General features: G+C 31.3%; 1 protein-coding gene across 4 annotated transcripts in view; it reads left to right on the top strand.

Annotated features, from left to right (window-relative positions):
- Window positions 1-5,761, top strand: part of Cad88C (cadherin-88C) — a 360,398-nt gene that overhangs the window by 64,068 nt on the left and 290,569 nt on the right. For all 4 annotated transcript variants that reach the window (XM_067046833.1, XM_067046832.1, XM_067046834.1 and 1 more), the window contains exon 2: window positions 1,559-1,587. The gene's annotated coding sequence lies outside the window, so the exon portion shown is untranslated. The remainder of the gene's footprint in view (window positions 1-1,558; window positions 1,588-5,761) is intronic.

The following is a 5,761-nucleotide window of genomic DNA, read 5'->3' as shown; positions in this document are numbered from 1 at the left end:
TATTTTTAATAATTATTATTTTCATTTTAGTAGTTAATTAATTAAAATATTAATTGTATCACTTGAGATCAATTCATATTACACTTATATTTTGTCTTTTGTCTGTCATTTATATGTTATTTTGGTACCGACCGATAGATGTCTGTCATCTAGTCGGACCATATTGGATGTAATTTTTTAAATGAATAAAATAAAAAATAATATTAAAATCTGTACCGCTACAACCCATAAAGTGTTAAGGGTAGTTTGTAAGGAAGTACTAGACCAACGGTTGTGCAAGGAGGTGATTTGGTCAGAATCATCCTCGACCACCAGATTTTTATCCAATTTATGAGGCTGGGTGGACCCCATGAGTGCTCCAGAACCCACAGGGTTAACTTTCGGCTACTTTATAACAGGAAAAAAATTTCTACCCTGCTGGATTCGAACCCAGGTCCTTGGAGTTAGTAGCATCGAGCCTTACCACACTACCGCCTTACTCCACCACCCTCTTATATAGTAAAAAAAATTAAATATAAAGTAATAAATGTTTGTAATTTTTTTTTGTTAATACCCCTATTTGAAATTATAGTTAACGTAGACTGTATGAGATTTTGTTTTTCTTTGAAACTGGGATTCATTATAAAAAATGAATTTAGTGGTTGAGGTTTTCAGGTATATAACTTGAGTTGTATTATGTGATAATTTTTAACATTGTTATGATAATTTTAAAAATACAATTCATATTAAAACGTTAGTAATAGAGGATTATGAGATTGATAAAAGATAATAGATATATTAAGTTTTTATAATTTATTTATGATTTTTTATTATATACTTTTAATTTTTTTTTGCATTGAAAATTACAAGATTTTTTATCGAAATCAGTTTTTTTAAAAAAGAAGAGAGGTACAACCTACATATTAAGTTATAAAAAAGGTCATACAGGAAGCATTTAAAATATTTTATTCAAATTCAATTTTTTGTCGGAAACTGCACGTCGATTTCGACTATTACAGGGCTTACTAGACAAACGGTCTAAACTTCCAACGCATTACAAAAGACTGATCTACATGACTGTAATAAGGCCAATCTGGACATATGGAGTTTATCTTTGGGGCTCCACTAAACCTTCGAATTCCTTTCGTATTCAATCCTTACAATCCAAAATCCTCAATGCTCCTTACTTTGTCACAAATAAAATCATACATAAAGACCTTAATGTTCCCTATGTAACTGATCTAGCCCGAACTAGATATCACTCCTTCCATTATAAAATCTCTAATCACTCAAACCCCCTAGTTTCTAATCTTGCATCCTCTTCCATTCCTGACAATCCTCTGAGCAGCCTGAAAAGAAGATGGCCACGAGACCAATGTAAAATGTCATTAGAGTGCTACCAATAGTTTCTCTACACGCCTGTAACACTCCAATTTAACTTAGATCAGATTTACTAAATGTATTATAATGTGCAGTTGTAAATAGCAATAAATACATATTTTTAAAAAAATATATATTTTTTTGTTAATGTACCTTATTTTATGATTTTATTAATTTTTGTTAATTTTTTATTTTTCAGAAGCTGTTATTGTAAACTACTATATTTGGGTAAGTAGATTGTGCAAACCACTAGCAATTTCCATAACTGTAACCCGATTCGATTGGTCATAACTGGGCCCCGGAACGCCCCCTGGACAGTTTCTTATGTAGAACAGTTGCTGATTGGTGTCCCGATACGACAGCCAGTTACGATACAACTCAAACGGTTTTAAGCCTCGTCGATTCGGATAATAGAACCGATTTACAGTTCAATATTTAGGTTATGGTTGGGCGAGGCACTTCGGTGAATTTAAAAAAATAAGTTAGTTTGGCAGAACATTAGACAGTTCTCGATTTATTAAAATCAATTTTAAATCGTTCGAAAAATTGTATTATATCAAAAAATAATCAACCAAAATATGTTAAAATATACAGGGTGGAGTGAGAAAAATGTTACCTAAATTTCATTATATGAGCTTTGAAATTCATTAATTTCTTATTAAATAAATCAAAACTTTGTATACTTTTTTGTCTCAACACTTTTTATTTTTCACCAGTCCAACGTTTCGGCCATTTTAGCCATGCTCAAGGACATCTTCAATTATAATCTCTTCCTTACATTAATTTAAATTTACTTTTGCAGGCTTTTCTGCCCAGGTCATTTCCTTTATTATAAGTTAAAAGCCTATTTTTTAAAATTGAAAATCATTAATATTTATTGGGTTATATGGTAGTGAATTTGTTGTGGATAATCTTATATAAGAAAAATATTAATGATTTTAAATTTTAAAAAATAGGCTTTTAACTTATAATAAAGGAAATGACCTGGGCAGAATAGCCTGCAAAAGTAACATTAAATTAATGTGAGGAAGAAATTATAATTGAAGATGTCCTTGAGGATCGCTAAAATGGCCGAAACGTTGGACTTGTGAAAAATAAAAAGTGTTGAGACAAAAAAGGATACAAATTTTTGTTTTATTTTATAAATAATTACCTTGTCTCAAGAAATTAAAATAATATTCATTAATTTCTTTTTTGAAAATACTTTTTTAATATTTAAAAAAATATATATGCTTGTTTAATGTAGCTCATAATACCCATAAAGTTTTAGAAAATTAGAGAATTTAGTCTTCGTGTTGTTGATTTCATTTTATAAATGCCAACCAACCATCCTCAATTTTGCTGTATGTTTTCGTTAAATTACTGTTTTAAAGAATATAAATGAGCTATCAAATTTAATTTTAAATATATTAATAATAATACTTCTTTGACACGGTCAAATTAAATTTTTTTTTTTATTATTGTAATTTACAACTGTACAAAATAATACAATAAGTAAATATGTTGTATGTTTCATATACACTTGAAAATATTAGGAAGGAACCACCCATCGGTGGTACTTCAAACATTAATTTAAATTAGAAGGTCCCGTGGCCATCTACTTTTCAGACGCCTCGGAGGATTATCAGGGATTGTTAAGGATGAAAGATTAAGAATTAATGGGTTAGGATGGTTAAGGAGTTTGGAATGAAAACACGCATATCTGTTTTGGGCTAATTCTGCAACGAATGGCATGCTAAGGTCTTTGTGAATAGTTTATTTGTGACGTAATAAGGAGCATCAAGAATTTTACGTAGGATTTTGGATTGGATGGGGGTGGAATTTGATGGTTTGGTGGAGCCCTAGAGCTCAAGTCCAAATAGGTCTGATTATCGTAGTGTATACTAATTTCTGTAGTGAATGGGAAGTTTAGAGCGTTCGTCAACTTAGTGTTGTTGCAATAGGAATCTATGAGCAGTTTCTTATCGTTTCAGTCTTGTGTGTGGATTCCAAGTAAGTCTCTTGTAAAGATGGAGTCCTAGGTATCGAATCTGTTCAACAGGCGTTAGTGGAGTATTTAGAAAGGATACTGTAGGACAGGAGGGTAATTAAAATTCTAAAATATTATTTTGTCGGAAGCTAGTCCAGGTGGCGCTCAATAAAGGTACCAACTATTAAAAGAAAACTGTTTATTGTTAACCAACGTTTCGCCTCACTTTGCAGGGCTTCTTCGGGGCTGTAAGAATGAAATAGATATCTCAATTGACATTAGAGTTAAATTTACAAAAAATCCCTCTAAATCATTAAAATTAGGGAAACTATTGTTATCATTCTATTTGATATAATATTTCCGGCAATTTACATTTCGTTTTCAGTCTGTCAGTCCTAACGAGGCCTTACAAAGTGGAGCGAAACGTTGCTCAACAATAAATATTTTTCTTCTAATATTTTGATACCTCTATTGACCACCACCCGGACTATTTTCCTACAATCTACTTCATACGGTCAACTATCTTCTTCGAATATGAATAATTTCATGTTGTAAACCTCTGCCCTCCTGTCCTACAGCATCCTTTCTAAATACACCACTAATGCCTGTTGAACAGATTCGATACTTAGGACTCCATCTTGACAAGAGACTTACTTGGATTCCACATACAAGACTGAAACGACAAGAAACTCCTCGTAGATTCCGATTGCTACAACATTTACTTGGCAAACGCCCTAAACTTCCCATTCACTGAAAAAAAATATTATAAACTACGATAACCAGACCAATTTGGACATATGGTATTGAGCTCTGGAGCTCTACCAAGCCACCAAATTCCTCCCGCATCCAATTCTTACAATCCAAAATCCTATGAAAAATCATTGATGTTCCTAATTACGTTACTAATAAACTCATCCACAAAGACCTTAACATCCCATTCGTTGCAGATTTGACCCTAAACAGATCAAAATCCTTACCCATCCTAACACATTAATCTCTCATCCTTAACAATCCCTGATAATCCTCCGAGGCGTCTGAAAAGAAAATGGCCACGGGACCTTCTAATTTAAATTAATGCTTGAAGTACCATCAATGAGTGGTTCCTTCCCAAGATTTTTAAGTGAACACAAAACATTCCATTATATTATTTGTACCGTTGTAAATTACATTAAATAAGTAAATAAAAAAATATTTAATCTTTTTTTTTGTCTCAATTTTAATTTATAAAAAAATTTATTTCTTTTTGCATTTGGAAAAATCTCTAGCTCTTATACAAAAAATAATTCACACAGTAGCAGAGATAACAATCCTTCTCTTTTTCTAGTCATAAGATGTATCTGATAAGAGATAACTATGGTTTTCATGGCAAGGCGCTTAGATGTCACCAATTTTCATATAACTACCATGTTTACCGCATTACTTTTAACTTACTCTACTCTAATACAATTTTAAGGGCACGATTATTTTTTTTTAAAGTCCATATGACTGATGCTATTCTGAAAATTACTTTATTTGAAATTAAAAATTTGTATTTAGGAATATTATAATTTCTACTTTTTAAAAAAAAAAAAAAAAAGTTACATGCCCCAACAGTTTTATAACGAACTAGTTTATATAAAACTACTGGCACACTAACCGCGATAGTTGAGGCTAGCCTGTGGGTACCATCGACAGAAGAGTACGACCACTTTAGTGGTCACTAAACAAATGGGAATGACCCCTTTGTGGCTACAACTTAAGGAGGCGTTGTTGAGTATAATGTACCAGAGAAAGGAATAATGTCTAATAGTCTCCATCATTTTTTTAAATAATTTTTTCATAATATAAAATATCTCCTTTCTGCTTTCACAAATACTTCACTGTGGCTAAGGAAGTAAATATCCTTTTTTTTAAATATCCCCCTTTGAAGTAGACGTGCTCAACATTTTTTCCTGTATCGCATAATTGTAGGTTATCTGTCAGGTGGTGTGCATAGTTGGGTAAAAAGGTTCAACTACAGATAGATGGAAAATATTAGCGAATATAACTCCTTTCGGTACTTAGTTGTTAGAACTGTTGTTAATATCCATAGCTACAATAAATAACATTTTTTATTCGCACTTCATTATTCAAATTTCTGTATCTAATATCGATATATTTCTGTAAAATTCATTTCTGATTTCTTACATATAAGTATCCCTGTAACATATTAGAAATTAGAAAAGTTAAAATAGATCGATCTTAAAATCGATAGCATTTTCATTTACTGCATCTTTATAAACATAGGAACTCTAATACGTTTTAAATTTAGAAAAATAAATCGATAAGCGATCTAAAAATTGATAGAATTTTTTTTACATGTTCTAAAACATGCAGTGTACTGTTTCAATCATCAATTAATCAATCCAATCCTTACAGTCCAAAATCCTTAACGCTCCTTACTTTGTCACAAAT

This window comes from Halyomorpha halys, unplaced genomic scaffold, assembly GCF_000696795.3.
Source record: "Halyomorpha halys isolate HHAL.00 unplaced genomic scaffold, Hhal_1.1 Scaffold192.1, whole genome shotgun sequence".
Lineage (NCBI taxonomy): Eukaryota > Metazoa > Arthropoda > Insecta > Hemiptera > Pentatomidae > Halyomorpha > Halyomorpha halys.
This window is presented reverse-complemented; position numbering and strand designations above follow the sequence as displayed.